Source organism: Gorilla gorilla, chromosome 3, assembly GCF_029281585.2.
Source record: "Gorilla gorilla gorilla isolate KB3781 chromosome 3, NHGRI_mGorGor1-v2.1_pri, whole genome shotgun sequence".
Taxonomy (NCBI): Eukaryota; Metazoa; Chordata; class Mammalia; order Primates; family Hominidae; genus Gorilla; species Gorilla gorilla.
Genome location: NC_073227.2, coordinates 56764915 through 56792590, shown reverse-complemented (window position 1 = coordinate 56792590; position 27676 = coordinate 56764915). Strand labels below are relative to the sequence as shown.

Here is a 27676-nt window from a genome sequence, read left to right as displayed (position 1 = left end):
TTGCTGCGGTGTTTATATTCAGAATGTGCCTAGAGAAATCTCTAAAGGGTCTTAAGCAAGAGATAATTGGAAAGCTTTCTGAAAATGTATTAATATCCACATTCTACCCAGTAGGTGAAATATACTGAACACAATTTAATTTTTTACTGATAATTGCAGACCTTTCAGTGACATACTCAATGAATATCAGTTCTTATTTTACAAAGCAACACATTTAACTTTAGAGAGTGAAGGACTTGGACCTCCTCTGGGAGACCTAGGAGACTGTGGAAATATTTCCTGAGATTTTTTCATTAAATCAAACTACTGTGTACTTATTTTCTTTTAACTTATTCTCATCAATATTAATGGGACAGGGGAAGTGATTTTGGTTGACAGCTTCCATTATTTGGATTTTTTTTTTGAAAAAAAAAAAAAAAAAAGACAGGATCTTGCTATGTTGCCCAGGCTGGCCTTGAACTTCTGGGCTCAAAGCAATCTTCCCATCTCAGCCTCCCCACTAGCTGAGATTACAGGTGTGCACCATCACACCATGCTCTGGATTTTTAAAAATTTTACTATAGAAAAATCTCTGGTGAATACATAGTCTCCATGCAAGAGCTTTGAAGGAAATAAAGGGTAAAAACTGTGTCCCTTATAGGTGGAGATTCATGACATACTCTCTGGAGAATGGATACGTATTCATCATTTTCTCCCTATTCTTTTTTTTTTTTTAGACGGAGTTTCACTCTTGTTGCCTAGGCTGGAGTGCAATGGCAACATCTCAACTCACTGCACCTCCGCCTTCCAGGTTCAAGCGATTCTCCTGCCTCAGCCTCCTGAGTAGCTGGGATTACAGGCACGCGCCACCACGCCCAGCTAATTTTGTATTTTTAGTAGAGACGGGGTTTCACCATATTGGTCAGCCTGGTCTCGAACTCCTGAGCTCAAGTGATTTACCTGCCTCGGCCTCCCAGTGCTGGGAATACAGGTGTGAGCCACTGCACTTGGCCCCCATTTTCTCACAATTCTTAACACATAATAGTCGCTATATAAATGTGTGGTGAACTGAAAAGAATTTCCAATAGGAATGGTAACATAATTTTTCAGAGGAAAAATAATTACTGGTTAAACTATGGTACCTCTTTGAGGGGTACATTTGCATATAAACAGGGAGAATAGTGATCATAACATATTTCACTTTTTTTGTATTTTTTATTTTTGACACGGAGTCTTGCTATGTCATCCAGGCTGGAGTGCAGTGGTGCGATCTCAGCTCACTGCAACCTCCGCCTCCCGAGTTCAAGCCATTCTCCTGCCTCAGCCTCCCGAGTAGCTGGAATTACAGGCATGCGCCACCACGCCCAGCTAATTTTTGTATTTTTAGTAAAGACGAGGTTTCACCATGTTGGCCAGGCTGGTTTTGAACTCCTGACCTGAGGTGATCTGCCTGCCTCGGCCTCACAAAGTGCTGAGATTACTGGCACGGTGTGAGCCACGGTGCCTGGAGGTATTTCACCATTTAAAAGACTTTAACAAACATCTATATACAATAATTTAAAAAGCTTTATTTACATTAGCACATTGGAGAAGGGTGTGTGTGTGTGTGTGTGTGTGTGTGACAGAGTGAGACTCTGTCGCCCAGGCTGGAGTACAGTGGTGCAATCTTGGCTCACTGCAACCTTCGCCTTTCGGGTTCAAGTGATTCTTCTGCCTCAGCCTCCCCAGTAGCTGGGATCACAGGCCTGTGACCATTTCCGCCAGCTAATTTTTGTATTTTTTGCAGAGATGGGCTTTTGCCATGTTGCCCAGGCTGGTCTTGAACTCCTGGCCTCAAGTCATCCACCTGCCTTGGCGTCCCAAAGTGCTGGGATTACAGGTGTGAGCCACTGCACCCAGCCGAGAAATATTCTTTTTTTAAAGAGTGGGGATTGGGCTTAGAATGAGAAACTAAGGTAGGGAGATAAAGTCTCTCTGAATGAGAAAGTACAACTTGTAAAATTCTCCAGGGTTAGAACTGGGGCTGTGTTCATCAACACTGAACATTCTTAAGAATAACCTGTACGTTGTAAGCTCCAGGTTTGTAGATTTTTAAAATTCTTCTTTGCTGTGAAATGCCAGTAGGAGTATTAGTACCAGGAAGTTGCATGTGTGGGCTAAAAAGTGATAAATGATCCTATTGTGGGCAAATATGAAATATTTAGAGAAAAGAATAACACAAATTATACTTGAAAGGTGATGATCTCAGCATAGTTGGTTCAATGCAAGTAAGAGAATCTAGAGGTTACTGTAGACTGCCTTCTCTAGTTTATATGCCCAGTCTGCTAGTGCAGCAAAAGAGGGCAGTAACAAGCTGGATATCATAGGGCAGGTGTTTTAGAAAGAACCTGAAAACATCACTTAGACCTTGAACAAAAGCTGCAGGTGTGTACATGCCTGAAACACTGGATATCTTTATCTCCAGAAGATCATACTAGATATCAGTACATAGTATCTTCTTCTTCTTATATTCTAATGTAGAATATTAGAACCCAGAAGCAGTCTCAGAGTTTGAGAGTGGTAAGTGAGTAAACCAGAAGTATTAGTATAGCTTGGCTGCAGTTTTATTATACAGTAAAATCAGAATAGGCTAAGCATAGGGATTTAGTTATAGGGACTTAATAGGGAGGATGTGTGTATCTGTGAAGGCCATATAAATGCAACCCAGATAGTTCATCGTCTCTTGCCCCCACTAGAGATACCTAAACCACCTTCCTGCAACGTTCCCTTTTGTTTCCTGCTCTTTCATATTTTCGGGAATCCTCATGAAATTTTTCACCTGTACTTGGGGAAAAGTCCTATGAACTACCAACTACTGATGTTTACTTACCCTTCTCTGTCATCATCAAGCCCCTTTTCTAGGGTACTGCTGAGCACCGACACTTCCTTGGCACCATTAGATTATACTGGGGTATCACTGCAAATGTACTAAAGCCCCCGGGGTACACAGTCTTCAAGGTTCATCGGCAAAGAGGGAGAGAACACATAACCATTTTCCCCTAACATTCTTAGATGGGTACCGAAGCTGTACCTGTACTCAATTTTAGTGGAAATAAACCTTTTAGTTCTTACAGCTCCAGTGGGAAACTGGGGAAACTCTAATGCAGACCCCGCACTAGGCTTCCCTATAATTTCTTCTCTTTTCAATGCGTGAGGTTCTGCTCCATGGTCAAGCTTCTGGTATCAGATTCCCTCTTTCCCTTAGACAGACGCGTTTTCTCCTGAGAGGCATCTCAGTTGTTCAAGTGACCTGGGGTGTTTTTCCTACAGTTCTAGCAAGGGGGAACGAAGTCCTACACTTTGAGGATGGCATAAGGGTACCATCTACTTAATTTTTTCAAAAAAGTAACAGGTCTCGTGGAAACGCGGGAACGTCACAGAGGACGTGACTTAAACGGAACTTGTAATGGAAATGATTTTCTAAATGAACAATTGCGAGACAAGCAAGGAAACCTCCAGGTTTGCAGATAACTTGATTAAAGCTCTTCCGGGTGGCAAAATGCCAGTGCAATCAATGGTATGAGTAGGGCGGACAGTGGATGAAACTTGTTGAGTAAATCTCAGGAGGAATTAGCACTGGACTTTCAGGTATTCTAACTCAATTCTAACCATTCCATTCTCTGGATCATTGGATAAGGTTCCGCAGGATCCGGGCGCCAGCTCTGGATACATTACTGATCGGGAGAAAATTTTGAATTTTTCTCTTGTCCCTTTCCAGCTTTCCTCAATATAGGATATGAGTTTGTCCTCGACCCCTAACAACATTTAAAGGTAAAGTCGCTCCTAGAAGGCAAAGCGGAGAGGACTTTGCGGCTGTGTTTCTCAAGCCCGTAAAGAGAGAGTAATAATGGTAGGGGGCGTGCAGACTAGCTCTTTCCTTGCCCAATCAAGTGTACAGGAAGATGTCCTTTCACCAATAAAAATAAAGTTCGCTTTCCGGAGGCGGGAGGGTGAGCCTTGACTGCCAGGGCTCCAAAGCAACGTTAGAGGCGAGGGCAGAGAATGATTAGAGGGAGGACCAACCCGGAAAAAGGGGCGGGGAGAAGGTAGGAGCAACTTTGAGCGGCGGCTGGCCAGGCCAGTGGAGGGCGAGGACTGCTGTTCCTGTTGTAGTGTTTCTCGCCAATCAGGAAGGCCAGGGGGTGGGCGGGGTAGGGAAGGGGTGGGAAGACCTCGCAGCACAGCCGGGCGCCCGTCGGGCTCTGGGAGAGAGCTAGAGAGAAATCCGGTTAAAATCAGAGTCGGAGGGAGGTTTAATCACAGATCGGTTCCGATCGGATTATTCCTTAAAGGGGACGCGCCATTGTCAAGAGAACGGAGCCCAGGGGCCCGAGGGCGGGGACCGGCGGCGCTGGAGGAGCGAGGCAGCTGTACTAGGACTGGGAACGGGTAGGTGTTGACTGGGGAAAGGCGCTTCATTTCACTTTCTCTTCCAGCCCCGGGGCAGGCGCCGGGATGCCCGCCGCCGGCAGCCCAGCCTGGGCGGGAGACGAGGTCGTCGGCCCTCGCCAGCTGTCCTTCCTGGTGGGCGCCGAGGGAAGGCGGTCCAGGATGGCTGGCAAGCGGCGCGGCGCGGCCCGGGCCGGCGCTCGTAACGGACACCAAACCGCGGCGCAACCCCAGCCTCAACCGAAAGCCCGCCCGAGCTCCGGCGGTTCCGCCGGCAGCGCCGCGCGCTCGTGTCTCCCGCACGTCCCCTTCCTCTCCAGTGCCTGGCTCTTCTCGCGCGCTCCCGGGTACCCCTCGCGCGCCGCCTTCTCGCGCGTCCTGCTCTGGTCGCGCGCCGCCTCGCCACCGACTCGCGGGAGCCGCCCCGCGGGAAGGAAGGCGGTGGCAGAGGTGGAGGAAGACCGGCGACCACGGCTCCGCCGCCCCGCCTGGGAAGGGAGGGCTGAGGAGCAAACTTAGCGCGGCGGCTGGCGGGCCCCGGCGGGCAGGGCTGGCGGGGACCGGCGGAGCGCGCCAGCCCAGCCGGGCATTGTCCGCCTTTTCCCTTGTTCTGGTCTCTCCTCCCTCTGCTCGCGGTCCTGGGGAGGGGTGCGGGCGCTGTGCCCGCGCAGCCCCAGGCCGTTGGCGCACCCCGGGACCCGGAGCCTTCCGGAGCCGGAGCCAGCCCTGCGGACACCGCGGCCACCGCCCGCGAGCTGACTCGGCCTGTAGAGGGCCTGCTGCTCTCAGCCTCGGCACCGGGCAGGGTGCCTGGGCGCTGAGCTCTTCTTTGCAACTTTTCTTTGCCGTTTGATGGAAGTTGTTGCTTCCGGGCGGCAGGTTCTTTGGGCACAGCCTGGTTTCCTGCGTTCTGGAGAGGCTGGTTTCTAGGGCGAAATGATTGATTGCTGCCGGTCTTTCCTGCCATCCTAGTTTAGTTCCTCGCCACCTAAAATCGCATTTTTGTGGATTTGCAATGATATGGGAGCATTAATCTTTCCTAGGCCAAGATTTGAAAAGAAAAAGAAAAGGGGGTGGGGGTTAGCGTGTGTGCTGGTGAGGAGCAAGAGTTCTTAGTAGAGCTGAATTTGCCCTTACCTTTGAACTGCGGAAAATATTACTTCGATTCACTGGCTGGGGTTCTTTTGGAAGGGTAGGGGAAAAAAGACACAGCAAGACAGGTTGCCAGGGTCTGTCGGATTGGGGGGGAAAAAGGGTTTTGATGGAAGTAAAGTTGGTTTTATAAAATGCTGTGCTGCCTAGGAGATATCGTCTGTAAAGTTGATTCTGCTACTGAATTTACAGGCATTATAATTAGTACCAACAGCTTTGACTATTGATAAAACTAGTATAAGACGTCTTTTCATCTTGAGCATTATCACTCTGCTTAATCTGTCAATACTTGCCGAGGAAATCAGAGATAGCACATTCCTTGTTAGAGGCCTTAGTGAAGAATGTTTTCATAAGCATTCATTTTTGACAGTTTCTTCTTTTGCAATACTTTGTAGAGTACTTGCATGTGCAAGTTACAACCGTATAAACAAAGTAGCAGTGGGTGTGTTATTCTCTGGTTTTTTTTCTGCTACTCATTATCAAAAATAGCATTCCATCGTGTCTTGTCTTCCACTCTGAATTATTTTGTAAAATTAGTTCTCTAAAAGAGGGAATTCTGTTGGAACATGTGACCCAGTTTTTTTTTTTTTTAATTAAAGCAGTCCAACTTTTTAAAGTGTTCATCGATTAATTTACTGTCTAGTAACTTCGGAGTGGTGTGGAACATTGTAAATTCACAGGCTCAGCAGTAACAATAGAGAAACTACTTGGGAAATTGGAAGCCAATATCGGATAACGTTTGAAAGAAAAATCTATTCTTCTCACAGAATTTAGGAAATAAAGACACACAAAAACAAATTCTTTGGGTTCAAGTGATCCTCCCACCCCAGGCTCCGTAGTAGGCGGGACTACAGGTGGGCACGACTGCGCCTCTCTAAAATTTTTATTTTTTGTAGAGATGGTGGTCTCACTTTTTAATTTTTCGTATAGACGGCTGGTCTCCAACTCCTGGCCTCAAGCGATCCTTCTGCTTTGGCCTCTCAAAGTGCTGGGATTACAGGCTGAGCCACCGTGCTTGGCCGTTTGTAGTAATCTTGATGGTATCTGGCATTGTTTCACCTAATATTCCTTCTTTTTTGTTTTTTTCTTTGATCCATTTCTGTGATAAGGATGTCAGGCAAGCAGCTAGGCATAATCTTCCTTCCCATCTCATAATAAAAGGAGACGGTTAAACCAAGTTTTTAAATGTCTGTCTTTGTTTACTTACCAATTTATTTAAACAATAAAAGAATTTCTCAACTTTTAGAAGAGCACATATAAATAAAACATTCAGAAATAATTATCTTTGAAATATCTAGACTGTATTTCCTGAAAAAGTTTTTCCTCTTTTGTGCTTTCTACATTGTTTTAAACACATTGTTTTATATGCACACATTTCTTGAGTTATGAACTGTTTCTTGAGATCCTTGGGAGCCAGAATTATCCTCCATTTCTGTGCAGATTCACTGTATCACCTCGGACCTTTTTAGTACCCAATAAATGTCTTATTTTAGGTCTTTGTGACAGAAAAAGATAATGTCCTGTAAAGGCCGCTTGAGTTATTTAATTTTTTAAATAAACACCTTTCTGAACATTTTATACTAAAGGCCAGCAATTGGCTTACTGTTGGGGGAAGATATGTCAGTCTAGAGGTTCTTTGTTCTGTGTACAAAATTGTGATTTGTTTATAATGTCTGTTCCACAGACATCTTTTGTGATGGTGAACACATTGTCACAATTATTCAGAACTAGGTTTTATGTGTCAATAAGATCTGTTGAGTATACTTTTATTTAAAGGGTATTATGTAAAGTAGAAACCGATGACAGAGTATTTATGGAGATAAAGTAGAACTGGATGACAGTCTTGCTCTCAATAGTTTTTGGTTTTTTTTAAATTAGACCCAGAGCCAGCAAATCAGATGTATACAGTTTAATGAGAAGATGCAAAATTACGATTCTTAGGAAAAGGACAGTGGATATGTCAGTGCAGTAACAAGTACAAAGTAACAGTGACACAGGATTCATGTAATTGAAATGATTGAAGTGGACAAGTTTTCATGGCTTTAGCAGATTTTAGAAAATATATTTTTAAGTACATTTTTTAATAAAGTAGTTTTGGGGGTAGACTGGGTATATGTTGTCTACTAGAGCTATTTTTATGTATAAAATATTTTGGGGAGACAGAGTATGTGCTCTGAATTTCAACTATTGTTACATAGTGACAGGGATCATCCATCTGACCCTGCTCAGATGTCACCTTGTCTGCAAGCTCTTCCTCTGTTCTCCTAATCCCAGGTGATTGTTCTTTGTTTTTGGTCCTGTAAAATCCTCTTACAGTACAAGCCACGGTCTGACTTACAGTATGGCTGTGTGTATATTTCTTTTATTAGATTGTGGAGTTTGCTAAAATTAACAGAAGTTAGAGCCCTTTCATTTTTACTGTTGCCTAAAGTACTTGGGCAGTTTTAATAGCCCACCAGTATTCTAGAAAATCACTTACTGTAAAGAAGTTTAAATTTAGTTTTATTTGGGTTTGGAAAGTGTGTATTTATGTTTAAAGGAGAAAAAGTTTTTGCTTATCAAAGTTTCACATGCTTGTTGTAAAATATTAATATGAAAGAAATGCATAATTTCAAAATTAAAAGTGGCTGGGCATGGTGGCTCACGCCTGTAATCCCAGCACTTTGGGAGGCTGAGGCAGGAAGATGGCTTGAGCCCAGGAGTTAAAGAGCAGTATGGGCAACAAAGGGAGACTCTGACTCTATTTAAAAAAAAAAAAAAGAAACGAAAAGTGTCACATAACACTGCTCCTATCACATTGTAACATTGTTAATGGTTGTTTATTCTTTCAGGTTTTTTTTTTCCTTTTTTTCTTTCTCTTTTTTTTTTTAACCTCTGTATAGGACTGTCTTAAACTGTCTCTCATGCTTGCAAATTTTAGTTAGTAAATTACGTTTATTGGGAGTGGAGAAAACTAATCATTTTTTATATACTTATCTTTAAAAATAATTTCTCCAGGCCTAGTAATTCTGGCAATTCTGGTTCCTTTTACCTTTTCTTAGGATACAAAGCTTCCACTAGTATGTTTGTGTTCAAAATGTGGACTTCATACTCTGCAAAAATTGATCAAAACCTGTGTGCCTGAACAGTTTATCTGCCTTTACCCCAGAATATTTTTGGAGTACACACTTTAATTTCTTCTTATTTATTGATTGTTCTTCTTCTCGAGAGAGAGGATTAAACATTGCTTTGAGACTCCCAGCGGGCACTCCTCATAGTAGCCCAAGGAGAAATGTAGATTTGTTCATGGTGGAATCACTCAAACTTTAAGTTGCTAATTATAAAAAGGAGGCTACAGTTTAGGCTGGTGAAGTAGATGAGAAGAGTCTGTTGTTCCACGTGCTTCTTTAAGCTACCCCAGAGGGCAGAAAGGGTTTCCAAAGGATCCTAAATAGAAAACCCAGCTGTAAGCAGCCAGGCGGCCTAATCAGCTGAAAAAAAATCTTTCATTTAGCAGACTTTTGAGAACTGCATCTATAGTGTGTACCATGCTAGGCATTGAGGGTAAGATTAAGTTTGTATCTGTCACAAGTTATGAGCTCCTCTGAGCAGGAACCTTAAATAGACCAGTGCAGAGTGGAACATGTGGATTAAAGGTAGCTTAGATGAAGTGCACCCTTTGGTGAACTTATTATTCACTCATTTGTTTATTGTTCTGCATAGCCTCTTCCAAAATAGCCTAGCACACAAACCTGGTCTTCCACAGGAGGTGGGTTAAGGTCCATGGAACCTCTTGAATTAAACTTGTTAGCTTAGAATTGTTTTTTGGGATTGCAAACACTGCTGTTCCTGTGGGGCGAAATATTTCTGAAATTCTGCAAACGTAGTTGTGTCTTTCCTTATACTTTACAGGTATCATGCATTTCAAAGAATATCATTATGAGACTACATGGGTATCCTAGGAAATAACTCATATTTTGCTGACATAGTAGTAATACATTCTTTTAAGCTCAAGATGCTATAATAAATACGTCTTTTCCAGGATTTGTGCTTTTTGTTACAAAAAGTATTATTTTGAGAAATCATTGGCTGGACGCGGTGGCTCACGCCTGTAATCCTGGCACTCGGAGACTGAGGTGGGCGGATCACTGAGGATAGGAGTTCGAGACCAGCCTGGCCAACATAGTGAAACCCTGTCTCTACTTAAAATACAAAAAAATTAGCCGGGTGTGGTGGCACATGCCTGTAGTCCCAGGTACTCTGGAGTCTGAGGCAAGAGAATCGCTTGAACCCAGGAGGCGGAAGTTGCAGTGAGCCGAGATCACACCACTGTGCTCCAGCCTAGGTGATGGGGCAAGAGTCCGTCTCCAAAAAAAAAAAAATTATTTGTATTAAAATTCAGTGTGAAATATTTTTAACTTTGACAAAATAGATCCCCCTACCACCCTCCTTTTCCCATTCAGTCTTTATATTTATGGGGGAAAGATTGGAGTGTTTAGAAAGGGACCATGTAACACTGTCAGTGATGGTGTGTTGACTGGGCCAGGAATAATATCTGACAGAGGGGTAGTAGGTCCTGTGGAATTTTACCATAATGCAGCAGTTTTGATTTGTTAAGTTTTGTGAAGAGTTAAAATTTTAAAGTGACAGCTTTTTTGAAATATAATTCATATGCCATATAATTTACCTATTAAAAATGTATAATTCAGTGGTTTTTATTCTATTTCAGAGTTGTGTACCATAACCTCAATTAATTTTAGAATTTTTTCATCCCATCCCCACCCCATCCCCAGCCCTAGGCAACCACTGATCCATATTCTTTGTTTCTATATTTGCCTATTTTGGACATTCTATATAAATAAAAAATAACATTTTATTAAATGTACATTCCTGTGTAACTTGATCCCTCTCAATGTGTGTAAGTACTGTAAATAGATTCAAGTACATCATTCCTTGATGTGGGTAGCTCCAAGTTTAGAAAGGTACTTATTTATGTATTTATTTGATACAGAGTCTCACTCTGTTTCCCAGGCTGGAGTGCAGTGGTACAGTCACAGCTCACTGTAGCCTCCACCAGCTGGGCTCAAGTGATCCTCTCACCTCAGCCCCATGAGTAGCTGGAACCACAGGCGTGTGCCACCACACCCAGCTATTTTTTGTAGAAAGAGGATCTTGCCATGTTGCCTAGGCTGATCTTGAACTCCTAGGCTGAAGCTATCTGCCTGCCTTGGCCTCCCAAAGTGCTGGGATTACAGGTGTGAGCCACCGTAGAAAGGTTTTAAGAGAAAATTTAACCCATCATTATTCTACCTAAGCCTGGAGAATAATAGGAAAATTTTTTTTCCCCTATGAAAATCATTAGACTCATTTTGGTAACACTTCCTTATACTAACATAATCATTTGATGACTCTTTTCAAGTAAACAATTTAGGTTTCGAGTTCTGCAGACTGGACTCAAATAAAGGGCAATACTTTAAAGGAAGTTAAAAGTACTTAGTTCTAATCATTGATGAATGTGATGTGACATTTGCCCCTTACTGGTTAAAAAAATAGTGCTTCGTAGATTGATCATGATGGATTTGCATTACTCTTGCATATTGCTAGTGACTTGGTAGACCCTTAATAAGTGCTTATTGATTGGCTGATCACTATGATCACAGATATTTTCATCAGCTCTACTAGTCTTTATCTTGCATCTTATAATAATAATAGATAATCTGTTGACTACTTGCTAAGTAGTGTGTTAAGTAATTTATATGTACCATATTTTAAGGTAGGAGGATGCAGTTTACATTTTGAGAATTTTCTGTAGTTGTCTCTGTTGATTATACTTTTACAGGCTTCTGATCATTTCTTTGTCTTTTTAAGACTATTTTGAGTGACTATTTTTGATCAAACGTAAGACACTTTGATGCTGGTGCTTCCTTGATCTTTCCAGGAGGAATCAACTGAACGTTTTCACCAACTACATCCCACTGTTGGATGACAGTAGTTGTAAGATACACCTCTATTTCAGCGTCCATACTTCAGAAAGGTTAAAAGTGTTGTTGTTGTTGTTAAAAGCATCTGAAAGTTGATGAAAAAGGAACATTAGTTCGTTTACTTACTGCAGTGCAGCCTTGACTATTTTTGATCAAATGTAAGACACTTTGATGCTGGTGCTTCCTTGATCTTTCCAGGAGGAATCAACTGAACGTTTTCACCGACTACATCCCACTGTTGGATGACAGTAGTTGTAAGATACACCTCTATTTCAGCGTCCATACTTCAGAAAGGTTAAAAGTGTTGTTGTTGTTAAAAGCATCTGAAAGTTGATGAAAAAGGAACATTAGTTTGTTTACTTACTGCAGTGCAGCCTTGCTTTTTAGGATATAAACCACTCACGTGTTCTTTGTTGTCTGAATGGATTTCAGTGTAGTATTTCCACTTCTCAGAATTCTTGTTTTGTTCTGCTTTTTTTTTTTTTTTTTTTGGTAGGTCTCTTCATTTCAGGGTAAGCTTCAGATGTGATTTAATTTAGTTCAATAGTAAAGAATGCTGGGAAGATAATTTGTAATTTTATTTTTCCATTTTAAAACTTAAGATGGGTTATGCCATCTATAATACTGGTTAAAAAATATTAGTTTGATGAATGTGCATCTTAATAAATGTACATTCCTGTGTAACTTGATCCCTCTCAATGTGTATAAATAGTATGAGTAGATTCAAGTACATCATCCCTTGATGTATGTAGATCCAAGTTTAGAAAGGTATTTATTTATTTTTTTGACACAGAGTCTTGCTCTGTTGCCCAGGCTGGAGTGCAGTGTGCAATCACGGCTCACTGTTGCCTTTACCGGCAGGTCTCATGTGACTATCAAGTGAATTACTATAAAAAATAGTCGTTCAAAATAATCTTAAAAAGACAAAGACTTGCTAGCCTGTAGAAGTGTAAAGTATAGTTAATGGAAATAATTACAAAAAATTCTCAAAATATAATCTGCATCCTTCCACCTTAAGAGATGGTACATATACATTATTAATACTTATACCTTACTTATTAAGTAGTCAATAGATTTAGTGACATTCGTATGTCTGAGATGTCAGTGAACTCACAACAATTTATTTGCAAAAGGAACTCTAGCCAATTAGTGTCCTCAGCCAGTAATGTACAGAGAATCATATTTTGTTTGTGTGTTGGTGAAACCATTCCTTTCTAAATCATGTCTGCTTTTGGGGGTTGATTTGCTTATTACTTTATTGTTAACTGTTATCTCTTTGTTTGCTCTCATTATGCCTGCCCACAGTAGTCTCCTCTTTACAATTTGATGTTTTCAGTGTGCTGTGGGAACAGAACCCCATACAGTACTTGCTGAATGGTGGATAAGAATGACAGCATGTTCTTCTGGGTGAGGAACCAGAAGACTTCCTGTGCATGGAGCTTTAGTGCTAGGGACTTGTTGTTTTTTACTGCTTAGAGGACTCGTGCTTTTTTTCTGGTTTTTGACTCTGTTTTGGCTAAGTGATGCTTCTGGATAGCCGAGGATGGTATAACAGGATGGTAGATGCTACCCTGTGGATGTTTAACTTCCTCTGAATAATAAACCTCTAAAAATTGTCTTGTTAAGTCTAACTCAAGTGGATGGAGAAGAACTGTTTTTCCTGTTAGAATGACTTGCTAGTCTACTTCTTGTAAGAACCATCAAAACCCTAAGCATGTATGCTAGGATACTTAGATCTACTGGTATATTGTTTGTTACAATATAATTCAAAGAGCAGATATTAAAAGTCTTAAAGCACTATGAGATTGCTTGTAAAATAGCCAGATGTGTCTGTTACCTAAATATTTTTGTTTAAACTGGATCTTAATCTGTTTTCTTTGAGGTAAAATTATCTTTATAGATGCATTTTTCTGTATTTGTGTTGATACAATTTAGACCATGTCTTGTATGTAATATTCCTGATACTACTGAACCCTTAATATACTTTCAGTAAATACTAGTTACAGTTTGTCATGCATTTTTTCATTGTTTCACCTTTTCCTGCCTTAGAGTTAATGTTTTTGGAGCTAGAATGTCCTTAGGAATGATACAGGAGAATTTCTGCATTTTATAGATGAGAATGAGATTGTGACTTGTTTAGAATTGTTCTTTTTCTGCAGGTGTAGATTTGAAAGGAAATAACAAAAAACAAACAAAAAAAGAACTGTGCTTTGATTCTTAGTTTAGTATTTTTCCTGTTCTAACATTTTTCCTGTTCTAATGTTCTTCCCAAGGTAAAAATTTTAAGGGATGGATAGTAGCTTGGAATTTTGTAGCCTCTGTAACAGAAGTCTGCAAAAATTTTATTTCAGCAGTATAAAAAATTGAGTCTTCATTCCCAATATGTGTATGCTTATTTATTGTAAACTATATACTATAAATTATGTTCATAATAAGACATTAACCCGGGCATGGTGGCTCACACCTGTAATTCCAGCACTTTGGGAGGCTGAGGCGGGCAGATCACCTGAGGTTGGGAGTTCGAGACCAGCTCGACCAACATGGAGAAACCCCATCTCTACTAAAAATACAAAATTAGCCAGGCGTGGTAGTGCATGCCTGTAATCCCAGCTACTCAGGAGGCTGAGGCAGGAGAATCACTTGAACCCGGGAGGCGGAGGTTGCAGTGAGCCGAGATTGCACCATTGCACTCCAAACTGGGCAACAAGAGCGAAACTCTGTCTCAAAAAAATAAAAAATAAATAAAAAATAAAAAAGACATTAACAAAAAGTGATAAAGATGAAAAACATTTTCAAATAATTTAAAATATATTAGTTCCATGTTTTTGATCCTACTTAAAATATTAGTAATTTGTAAAATAAGAAAAATGTGATTGAATGTCATCACTTAAACATTTTTTTTTTAATTTTGAAGTATTTATAGACTCATGGGAAGTTGCGAGAATAGTACAGGGAGTCCTGTGTCACCTTCATTCAGCTTCTCCCAGTTGTAACATCTTACATAAGATAACATATTAATAACCTTAACTAGGAAACTGATACAATATCGTTAATATTCAGATTTCATGTTTTTTAATGTGCTCATTTGTATGTATATGCGTGTGTACAGTTCTATGCAATTTGATAAAATTTTTGTATATGCCTTTGTATGTGTATGTACAGGTAGGTTTGTATAACTGCCACCACCATAGTCAAGATATAGAACTGTCCCACCACTGCCAAGAAACTCCCTTGTGAAGCTCAAGGTTCCCCCCTACCTCCTTTTCCGTATTTACTGGCAGCCACTAATTCTCTTTTCACTCTGTCATTTTGAGAATGTCTCATAAATGGAATCATACTGTATGTAACCTCTTGCGATTGACTTTTTCACTTAGTATAAAGTCCTAGAAAACCATCCAACTGTCTCACTCAATAGCTTATTTCTTCTTATTGCTGAGTAGTATTTATTGTATGAACGTAGCAGAGTACATAGTTTAACTCTTCACCTGCTGAAGAACATAAGAGCTATTTCCAGGTTTTGGCTGTTAACTAAAAAGCTGCTGGGAATATTTATGTGCAGTTTTTAGGTTTTCATTTCTCTGGGATAAATGACCAAGAGTGCAATTACTGGGTCATACTGTAAGTGTATGTTTAGTTTAATAAGAAACTACCAGACTGTTTTCCAAAGTGGCTGTATGTTTTCACCAGCAATATATGGAAAGTTCCATTTCATCAATATGAAAGTTTCTCTATATCCTCTCCAACATTTCGTATTATCATTATTTTATATTTTAACTGTTCTAATAGTATTTTATTGATAATGTTGTGGTTTTAATATGCCTTTCCCTAAATTAACTGTTTCCCTAAGGGGCAAATGGGATTGTTTTTTATTGTAGAGTTTTGAGGATTCTTTATATATTCTAGATAGAAGTTCTTTGCCAGTTATGTGGTATGTAAACATTTTCTCTGCATCTGAAGCTTGTCTTTTTATCCTCTTAATAGATCTTTCATAGAACAGAACGTTTGCATTTTCATATAGTCCATCTGTTATTTATTTTTTTTGAGACAGGGTCTCATTCTGTTACTCAGGCTGGAGTGCAGTGGTGCAATCATGGTTCACTGCAACCTCTACCACCTGTCAAGTGATCCTCCCATCTCAGCCTCCAGAGTAGCTGAGACTACAGGCCTGCACCACCACCATGCCCAGCTAATTTTGTTTTTGTTTTTGTTTTTGGTAAAGACAGGGCCTCGCTGTGTTGTCCAGGCTGGTCTTGAACTCCTGGCCTCAAGCAGTCTTCCTGCCTCAGCCTCGCAAAGTGTTGGGATTACATAGACGTGAGCCACTGTGCCGAGCCATATAATGCATTTAATCAATTTTTTTGTTCTATGAATTATACCTTTTTTTTTTTTTTTTTGAGACAGAGTCTCGCTGTGTCACCCAGGCTGGAGTGCAATGGCGCACTCAACCTCCACCTCCTGGGTTCAAGTGATTCTCCTACCCCAGCCTTCTGAGTAGCTGGGATTACAGGCGCCCGCCACCACACCCGGCTAATTCTTGTATTTTTAGTAGAGACAGGGTTTCACCATGTTGGTCAGGCTAATCTCAAACTCCTGACCTTGTAATCTGCCTGCCTCAGCCTTCCAGAGTGCTGGGATTACAGGCATGAGCTACTGCAACCGGCTGAATTGTACTTTTTGTGTCAAGTCTATGGACTCTTCACCAAGTCCTAGGTCCTGAAGATTTTCGCCTCTGTTTTCTTCTGAAAGTTTTATGTTTTACAAAATAATCACTTTTTTACCTTATAATTTTTGATAAAGCACTAATATTGGTAACAGAGCAACTGCCAGTGCTACGATTTTCGTTTTGTTTGCTTGTATTTTGATTTATTAATATTATGCGTAATCTGTCCTTCTTTGTAAAAATCTTTTAAGAATCAATTTGTCCGTTTGTGAGTGCTATCGCAATTCAGATGACATCTGTAAATCTACTTAGTTGGGCACCTGTAAGCTGCAGTGTGTTGCAGTATGCTGGAAGGGAACAAATGAGAGGACATCACAAGGCATCCCTCGGGGTGTGCAACTGCCACCTTTCCTTTAGGAAACCTTTACGTACTGTATTCAGTGTCAGGAAAAGAAACATCCCTGAGTATTTTAAGCTAGAAGAGGTTTAATGCAAGGTGCTTACCGAATTATTAGAAGGGCCAAGCAGCAGTTTTAGGGTGGACTGCCACATTTGACTCCAAATCAATCAGAGGTTACCCACAAGGGGATCTCTGAGGGCACCGCTGGGGCTGTGCTGGAATCTAGAGCTTGTGCTGTTGGCGTCCTTGCCTCTGGATACTCTACAGACTGGAGAATGGACCCGTAGCTGCAACACAGGATTAGGAAGTTGGATGAAGAAGCCTCTGCTGCTGCCACCACTACCACACTGCTTCCCACCACCCAAGATGAGAAAACGCATGCTGTACATTAGGTTTTCAGAACTTACTCATCTTATAAACTGAAAGTTTGTACCGTTTCACCAATATTTCCCCTTTTCTCCCACCGACTGGTTCCGGCAACCACCATTCTACTCTGTTACTCTGAGTTTGGCTTTTTAAATTTTAGATTCCATATATTAGTGAGATCATGCAGTATTTGTCTTTCTGTGTTTGATTTATTTCACTTAGCATAATGTCCTCCAGGTTCATCCACGTGGTTGTAAATGGCAGGATGTTCTTTTTTAAGGCGAATAATATTCTGTTGTGTGTGTATGTGCATGATATGGTTTGGCTCTGTGTCCGCACCCAAATCACATGTCGAATTGTAATCCCCAGTGTTGGGGGAGGGACTTGGTGAGAGGTGATTGGATCATGGGGTCAGATTTCCCCCTTGCTCTTCTTGTGATAGTGAGCAAGTTCTCAGAAGATCTGGCTGTTGTCCTTTGAAAGTGTGTAGCACATCCCCCTTCCCTCTCTCTCTCCTACTGGCCATGTGAAGGTGGTGCGTGCTTCCTCTTCACCTTCTGCCATGATTGTAAGTTTCCTAAGGCTTACCCAGAAGCAGAAACCTGTACAGCTTGCAGAATTATAAGCCTTAAATATCTCTTCTCCATAACTTACCCAGTCTCAGATATGTCTTCTAGCAGTGTGAGAACAGACTAATACAGTGGGTATATATTTATTATATATTACAATATATATTATATATAAAATATATAGTATAATATATAATATATAGATATATTACATATAAAATATATAATAGATATATATAAAATATATAATATAATATATAATATATAGATATATATAAAATATATAATATATATAATATATAGATATATATAAAATATATAATATAATATATAATATATAATATATTATATATAAAATATGTAATATATAATATATAGATAAATTATATATAAAATAATATAATATATAATATAGATAAATTATATATAAAATATATAATATAATATATAATATAGATATATATAAAATATATAATATAATATATAATATAGATATATATAAAATATATAATATAATATATAATATATAGATATATATAAAATATATAATATAATATATAATATATAGATATATATAAAATATATAATATAATATATAATATAATATATAATATATAGATATATATAAAATATATAATATAATATATAATATATAGATATATATAAAATATATAATATAATATATAATATATAGATATATTATATATAAAATATATAATATATAGATATATTATATATAAAATATATAATAAAATATATAATATATATATTATATATGAAATATATAATAAAATATATAATATATAGATATATTATATATAAAATATATAATATAATATATAGATATATATTATGATTTTTTATCCATTCATCTGTTTTTTAACATCAAAATTCATAATTTTAATGAATTGAAAACATTAAATCTATGGAAATCCATGAATCTACAGAAGAAAATGCTTATTTGACATCGTTTAAGGTGACTCTTAAATCACCTCCTTACTTTGAAAACTGGCATTTAAAGGTGTAAAGAATTAAGCCTTTGTACTACTTGATGAATGCCTTTACAAAAAAAAGAAAAAAGAATGAAGCCTTTGTTCTGACTTCCTAGCACTGATTATTTTGAGGAATTTTAAATTGTATTGTATGTGATATTGTTTCAGTTGAGTAGGTAAATCTTCTTGGTTTTGAGATGCATCCTGTGAGTCTGCTCTTGGTTCCTCCTACTCAGGGCCCCCTGTGACTGGGTGGATCATGGCTCTTTGCCTTGCTCTAGCTGAGAGATCAGAGCTGGTTGGAAGTGGGTGATATTGGGAAGGCCAACAGCCTCAGAGCCCTCCTGCATCACATCCCTGCACAAGGGCCTCTGAGTAGGCATCAGGCTGGCCCATTCTGCTTAGTGAAATATACCAGCATGTCTCCAAAAGTCACTGATTCCTGGGGCCTGGAATCTGACCTCTTTTATTGACAGCTGTCATCTGACCTCTTTTATTTGTGTCTTGAAGGAAGGTAAAAGCCTCAGGAGTGTGGACTCTGACTAGCCCCTGCAGCTTCTCAGGGAACAGAGATTGTAGCCATCGTGTGTAGTTCCTCACAAACCAAACTCACAACAGCACATTATGGCTATTGTGAATAACACCACAGTGAATGTGGGAGTACAGATATCTCTCTGAGATTGTGATATTATTTACTTTGGATATATACCCAGTAGTGAAATTGCTGGATCATTTGGCAGTTATATTTTTAATTTTTTGAGGAACCTCCATACTGTTTTCCCAGATGACTGTACCAATTTACATTCCCACCAGTGTATGCAAGCATTCCCTTTTCTCCACATCCTCACCAACACTTGTTATAGTTTGATACTGGCCATTCTGGATGTGAGATAACTCATTGTGGTTTTGATTTGCATTTCCCTGATGTTTAGTGATATTGAACACCTTTTTTATATACCTATTGGCCTGTTTGTATGTCTTCCTTTGGAAAAATACCTATTCTGTACCTTGCCCATTTTTAAATTGGGCTTTTTTACTGTTGTTATTGAGTTGTATGAATTGCTTATATATTCTGAAAATTAACATCTTTTTGGATATATGGTCTGTAAATATTTTCTCCCATTTTGTAGGTCATCTTTTCATTTTGTTGTTTCCTTAGTTGTGCAGAAACTTGTTAGTTTGACATAATCCCACTTGTTTTGCTTTGTTGCCTTTGCTTTTGGTGTCAAATCCAAAAAAAAATCATTGCCAAGACCAGTGTCATGGAGCTTTCCCCCTATGCTTTTTCTAGTAGTTTTATGGTTTCAGGTCTTATGTTTAAGTCTTTAATCCATTTTGAATTGATATATGTGTATGTGTAATATAAGGATCCAATTTCATTCTTCTGCATGTGACTATCCAGTTTTCCCAAACCATTATTGAGGAGACTGTCCTTTCCCCTTTGGATATTTTTGGCACCTTTGTTGAAAATTAGTTTACTGTATATTTATGGGTTTATTTCTGGGCTATTTTGTTCTATTGGTCTCTATCTGTTTTTATGCCAATCCTATACTGCTTTGATTGGTATAGCTTTGTAATGTGGTTCAAAATCAGGAAGTGTGATGCCTTCAGTTTTGTTGTTTTTGGTCAAGATTGCCTTAGCATTTGGGGCCCTTTGTGGTTCCATATGAATTTTAGAAATCTTTTTCCTGGCTGGGCATGGTGGCTCACACCTGTAATCCCAGCACTTTGGGAGGCCGAGGTGGGGGGATCACTAGGTCAGGAGTTCAAGAGCAGCTTGGCCAACATGGTGAAACCCCGTCTCTACTAAAAATTCAAAAATTAGCTGGGCATGGTGGTGTGCGCCTGTAATCCCAGCTACTTGGGAAGCTGAGGCAGGAGAATTGCTTGAACCTGGGAGGTGGAGGTTGCAGTGAGCCGAGATGGTGCCACTGCACTCCAGACTGGGCAACAGAGCAAGACTTCATCTCGGGGAAAAAAAATTCACTTTTCCTATTTCTGTGAAAAATGCCGTTGGAATTTTGATAGGGATTGCCCCAAATCTATAAATTGCTTTGAGTAGTATGGACGTTTTTACGAAATAATATTCTTTCAATTCGTGAACATGGGATATTTTTCTATGTAATGGTGTCACCTTCAATTTCTTTCACATACAGCTCTATCCCTTCCTTGTTAAAATTTATTCGTAAGTATTTTATTCTTCTTGATGTTGTTGTAAACAGGATTTTTTTCTTTTACAGATAGTTTATTGTTAGTGTATAGAAATGCAGTTAATGTTTTTTCTTTTCTTTTCTTTTTTTTTTTTTTTGAAACAGGGTCTCACTTTGTTGTTCAGGCTGGAGCACAGTGGCATGATCATAGCTCACTGGAGCCTTGACCTCCTGGGCTCAAGTGATCCTCCTGTGTCAGCCTCCCACGTAGCTGGGACCATAGGCACACACCATCATACCCGGCTAACCTTTTGATTTTTTGTAGAGACAAGGTCTCACTTTGTTGCACCGGGCTGGTCTTGAACTCCTGGACTCAAGCAGTCCTCCTGCCTTGACCTCCTAAAGTCCTTGAATTACAGGTGTGAGCCACGGTGCCTGGCTTCAATTAATTTGTGTCTGTTGATTTTGTATCCTGCAACTCAACTGAATTTATTTAATTAATTAATTAATTTATTTATTTATTTTTGAGATAGAGTCTTGCTCTGTCACACAGGCTGGAGTTAAGTGGCACAATCTCAGCTCACTATGACCTTCGCTTCCTGTGTTCAAGCTATTCTCCTGCCTCAGCCTCCCGAGTAGCTGGGATTACAGGCACCTGCCACCATGCCTGGCTTAATTTTTATATTTTTAGTAGAGGCGGGGTTTCACCACATTGGCCAGGCTGATCTGGAACGCCTCACCTCAGGTGAGCCGCCCACCTCATACTCCCGAAGTGCTGGGATTACAGATGTGAGCCACAAAGTCCAACCTGAATTCATTTGTTAGTTTAATTGTTTTTTGTGGAATCTTTAGGGTTTCCTATATATAAGATTATATAAGTTAAAAACATACAGTTTTACTTCAGCCTTTCCTATATGGACTTCTAGTACATGTCGAGTGGAAGTAGTAAGAGTGGGTACCCTTTTCTTGGCTGATCTTAGCGGAAAACCTTTAAGCTTTTCAGTGTTTAGTATGACCTTTGCTGTGAGCTTATCATATATGGCCTTAGTAAAGCTCAAATTTTAACTTTAAGGTAACAAATACATGTAATCCTCTAGGATTTTCTTCACTCATTGCCTTGATCATCTTACTTTTAAGGGGTACATGTACTCCACTTTGAATTTAATACATTTTGAATGATTAAGTATTAGGAACATAGGTCTGGTGTGACTTTTTTTTCCAAGTTTTTTTTTAAGAGACAAGGTCTCACTCTGTCATCCAGGTTGGAGTACAGTGGTGTGAACATAGCTCACTGCAGCCTGGAACTCCTGGGATCAAGTGATCCTCCTGCCTCAGCCTCCCGAGTAGCTGGGACTGCAGTTGCATGTCATCATGTCCAGCTAAGTTTTAAATTTTTTTTGGAGACAGGGTCTTGCCAAGCTGCCCAGCCTGGTCTTAAACTCTTGGCCTCAAGCAATCCTCCTGCCTCAGCCTCTCAAAGTGCTTGGAACTAGAGGCATGCACCACCTTGCCTGGCCTCCAAGTATTTAAATTTATCCAAAATCTCTCAATTTCTGAAACCATATCTTTTTTTTTTTTTTTTTTTTTTTTTTTTACTAATCTGTACAAATATAAAATGCTGTTGTTTGGGGAAAGTCATTAAATTCAGTCAACATAATTCTTTCTTTACTATTAGGACCTGAGCCTTGTCTCTGTTTAACACCTGCATTTTTCCTAGCTTTCCCTGGAGAATAGTATAAAAGGTTGGGTCTTTTCCTAGAACCATGCTTTTATGCCAGAAGTCACATAGCCAGAGTCATCATTATTTTGATATATTTTTGTTGAAAATAATTAAAGTTTGATTTGTTTTATTGTATACTTTGGATTTTATTCCTGGATGGAGCAACTTTTGGCACAAAACTAAAAATGAGACATGCAAAAATCCTTGCAAAGACTGGTTTTATATGGTATGTGATGGTGATCAATTTAAAATCCAATAAAATAAGTTGTATGAAAAATTTTAGTGTGTGTTCATGTGCATTTTTCCAGTGAGAGGTTTGTGGTTTTCATCAGATTCTCAGAGCAGGGCCCAGCACACAAGAAAGATTAAAAATGGCTCCTTTAGAGGTATAAGTTACATCAAAGACATTTGCCAATCACCTCAACACCAAAGCTTCTGCCATCTGTCACATACCCTCCCCTGATTTCCATCCTGTGTCTGTAACCTTTCCTTAGGGACATTAAAAATAGAATTTATTGTTACCCAAGTGTTTAGGAATAGGCCAAGAAGCAACACAAGGGTTCATTATTAGAGGAGAAGAGACACTTGGAAGTCTGTTATATTACCCCAGCAATCATTTTTTTAAGAAGGATATTCATACATTCACATATAGTTGATGGGATCCTGCAAAACAATAGGCTCTATGTGTCAAGATATGTTAAAATGTTCATAATCTCTAAGCCAATATATTACACTTTGGGGAATGTCTTCATCAGTTCTGGCTGCAATAACGAAGTACCTTAGACTTGATGGTTCATAAACAATAGAAATTAATTTCTCATAGTTCTGGCAGCTGGAATTCTGAGATCTGCATGCCAGCATGGTTGGATGCTGGTGAGGACCCTCCTCCAGGTTGCAGACTTTGGACTTCTCTGTGCATCCTCACTTGGTGGAAAGAGAGCTAGTTAGCTCTCTTGCCTCTCCTGGGCACTAATCCTATTCATGAGGAATCTACCCTCATAACCTGATTACTTCCTAAATGTCCCACCTCCTGTCATCACTTTGGGTAGAGATGTAGCCATACGCCTAACAATGGGGATACATTCTGAGAAATGTGTCCTTAGTGACTTTTGTCATTGTGCGAACATCATAGAATGTACTTACTCAAAACCAAGATGGTACAGCCTGCTACACATCTAGGCTGTATGATATAGTCTCTTGCTCCTAGGCTACAAACCTTTACAACATGTTACTGTACTGAACATTGTAGGCAATTGTAACAAATAAGTATTTCTATGTTTAGATACTTACTCGTCTAGATACTTTTCTATGTTTAGATACTTTCTTGTATCTAAACAAAGAAAAGTACAGTAGACATAGGGCATAAAAGATTAAAAAACCTATATAGGGCACTTATGAATGGAGTTTACAGGAGTAGAAGTTGTTCTGGGTGAGTTAGTAAGTGAGTGGTGAAGTGAATCTGAGGGCCTAGGATATTACTGGACACTTTTATATGACTGGCAGTGCAGAGATTTGTTTATATCAGCATTACCTCAGACACATGAGTAGTGCATTGCCTTTCGACGTTACTATGGCTACAGTGTCACTAGGCTATAGGAAGTTTTCAGCTTCATTATAATCTTGTGGGACCAATTATAATCAGTCGTTGATGTAACATCATTATGCACCCACGATTTTATATAAATATGTTGGATAGTCACATCTGTGTCACCTTTTCACATAATTTTACCCTTGTTTCTTAATGTATGGCCTCTTCTCATTCACCAAAGCCTACATGGAATATAGCATGGTGAAAAGTAGAAATGTAAAATTATTTTTTTCAAACAAAATTATACACAGGGATCTCAAATATAAGGAGACAGAAGGAGAAAGTGGTTTTGGTTGAAGTAGAAAGCAAGAAGATCCTTACTTTTTGTATATTTCCTCTTACTTCAACACACACACACACACACACACACACACACACACACACACAGAGTAATAATAGAGAGTAGTGAGGGTGGCCGGGGGCGGTGGCTCGTGCCTGTAATCGCAGCACTTTGGGAGGCTGAGGCAGGTGGATCACTTGAGGCCAGGAGTTCTAGACCAGCCTGGTCAACATGGCGAAACCCCTGTCTTTACTAAAAATAAAAAAATTAGCCTGCCATGGTTGTGCACGACTGTAGTCCCAGCTACTCGAGAGGCTGAGGCATAAGAATCACTTGAATCCAGGAGGCGGAGGTTGCAATGAGCTGAGATTGCACCATTGCACTCCAGCCTGGGCGACAGAGTGAGAGTCTGTCTCTAAATAAATAAATAAACAAATAAATCTACAGTTAACATCATACTTAATGATGAATGACAACATTTCCCCTAAGGTCAAGAACAAGACAAGGTTATTCTAAAAGTATTCCACATTGCCCTGGAGGTTCTAGTGCTTGCAATAAGGCAAGGAAAAAACAAAACAAACAAACAAAAAAACACAAGGCATGTGAATTGGAAAAGAAGAAGTAAAACTCTTTATTTGCAGACTATATAATAATGTGTATAGACAACCCTAAGATAAATTCTTCAGAATCTAGAAAAAAATGATTAGAACAAGTAAGTGAATTCAGCAAGGTCACAGGATTATAAAATCAGTGTAAAATGAATTTTATTTCTATATAACAGCAAAGAACAATTAGAATATAAAGTGAAAATTAATACACATGCCATAATTGGGAGGTTGAGGCATGAGAATCTCTTGAACCCAGGAGGCAGAGGGTTGCAGTGAGCTGAGATTGCACTACTGCACTCCAGCCTGGGCCACAGAGCGAGACTCCATCTCAAAAAAAAAAAAAAAGTGAGGGCTTCAGAAATAGACTGATGAAGGGTGGAGTCTCTGAATCTTGGTTCTGTTGTACTTCAGGTCAAGTTATTTAAAGTCTCCAAAAATACCATGGGTAGCCTTAGATTCTACATATATAAAATGAGGAAAAAAAATTCCTTTAGAGTTGTGAGGATCAAATAAGATGTAAAGGATGCACATAACATAGTGCTTGTGCTAGGCAGAATAGGAGCCCTCCAAAGATGTCCACACCCTAATCCGTAGAACCTGTGCATGTTATGTTCCATGGCAGAAGGAATGAAGGCACCAGATGGAATTGAAGTTGCTAATCAGCTGACCTTGTAATAGGGGGGTTAGCCTGGATTACTGGCTGGGCCTAATGTCATCACAGGGGTCCTGAAAAGTGGAAGCAGAAGAGTCAGAAAACCAGCAAGACCAGACGCGGGTTGCTCACACCTGGAATCCCAGCACTTTGGGAGGCCGAGGGGGGAGGATCCTTTGAGCCCAGGAGTTTGAGACCAGCCTGGGCAACACAGTGAGCCCTCATCCTACAAAAATAAATTCAAAAAATCAGGCAGGCATGCCTGAGTGAAGGAAGTGGGGCACCCTCTAAACTTCTAAAGCCAAGAAAACGGATTCTTAGCTGCTGACATCTTGAATTTAGCTGTGAGACCTGTTTTGGACTTCCGACCTCCAGAACTGTAAGAAAATAAATGTGTGCTGTTTAAAGCCACTACATTTGTAGTACATTTTTACAGCAGCAATGGGAAACTGGTATAGTGCCTACAACATACATATTGGTAGCTAAATAAACATTTTATTTCTTAACACAACCTGCTAACCTTAACCCTTGTCTGCTACAACACATCTAGTTTTCCTTTTTGAGATAAAAAGGTGTCCATTTTCTTTTCACTTGAGCCTCAGAAGCCTGTTTCTTTCTTTTTTTTTTTATTATTATACTTTAAGTTCTATGGTACATGTGCACAACATGCGGGTTTGTTACATATGTATACATGTGCCATGTTGGTGTGCCACACCCATTAACTCGTCATTTACATTAGGTATATCTCCTAATGCTATTTTCCCCCCCTCCCCCAACACCATGACAGGCCCTGGTGTGTGATGTTCCCCACCGTGTGTCCAGGTGTTCTCATTCTTCAATTCCCACCTATGTGTGAGAACACACGGTGTTTAGTTTTCTGTCCTTGTGATAGTTTGCTGAGAATGATGGTTTCCAGCTTCATCCATGTCCCTACAAAGGACATGAACTCATCCTTTTTTATGGCTGCATAGTATTCCATGGTGTATATGTGCCACATTTTCTTAATCCAGTCTATCATTGATGGACATTTGGGTTGGTTCCAAGTCTTTGCTATTGTGAATAGTGCCACAATAAACATACGTGGTCATGTGTCTTTATAGCAGCTTGATTTATAATCCTTTGGGTATATACCCAGTAATGGGATGGCTGGGTCAAATGTTATTTCTAGTTCTAGATCCTTGAGGAATCACCACACTGACTTCCACAATGGTTGAACTAGTTTACAGTCCCACTAACAGTGTAAAAGTGTTCCTATTTCTCCACATCCTCTCCAGCACCTGTTCTTTCCTGACTTTTTAATGATCGCCATTCTAACTGGTGTGAGATGGTATCTCATTGTGGTTTTGATTTGTATTTCTCTGATGGCCAGTGATGATGAGCATTTTTTCATGTGTCTGTTGGCTGCATAAATGTCTTCTTTTGAGAAGTGTCTGTTCATATCCTTTGCCCACTTTTTGATGGGGTTGTTTGATTTTTTCTTGTAAATTTGTTTAAGTTCTTTGTAGATTCTGGATATTAGCCCTTTTTCAGATGGGTAGATTGCAAAAATTTCCTCTCATTCTGTAGTTTGCCTGTTCACTCTGATGGTAGTTTCTTTTGCAGAAGCTCTTTAGTTTAATTAGATCCCATTTGTCAATTTTGGCTTTTGTTGCCATTGCTTTTGGTGTTTTAGACATGAAGTCCTTGCCCATGCCCATGTCCTGAATGGTATTGCCTAGGTTTTCTTCTAGGGTTTTTATGCTTTCAGGTCTGCCATTTAAGTCTTTAATCCATCTTGAATTAATTTTTGTATAAGGTGTAAGGAAGGGATCCAGTTTCAGCTTTCTACATATGGTTAGCCAGTTTTCCCAGCACCATTTATTAAATAGGGAATCCTTTCCCCATTTCTTGTTTTTGTCAGGTTTGTCAAAGATCAGATGGTTGTAGATGTGTGGTATTATTTCTAAGGGCTCTGTTCTGTTCCATTGGTCTATATCTCTGTTTTGGTACCAGTACCATGCTGTTTTGGTTACTGTAGCCTTGTAGTATAGTTTGAAATCAGGTAGCATGATGCCTCCAGCTTTGTTCTTTTGGCTTAGGATTGTCTTGGCGATGCGGGCTCTTTTTTGGTTCCATGTGAACTTTAGTTTTTTCCGATTCTGTGAAGAAAGTCTTTGGTAGCTTGATGGGGAT

At 39.5% G+C, this 27676-nt stretch overlaps 1 protein-coding gene across 9 annotated transcripts in view; it reads left to right on the top strand.

The window, feature by feature from the left end:
- The first annotated feature begins 4185 nt into the window (after positions 1-4185).
- FRYL (FRY like transcription coactivator) overlaps positions 4186-27676 on the top strand; it is a 281060-nt gene continuing 257569 nt past the window's right edge. For all 9 annotated transcript variants that reach the window (XM_055385577.2, XM_063705269.1, XM_063705268.1 and 6 more), the window contains exon 1: positions 4186-4407. The gene's annotated coding sequence lies outside the window, so the exon portion shown is untranslated. The remainder of the gene's footprint in view (positions 4408-27676) is intronic.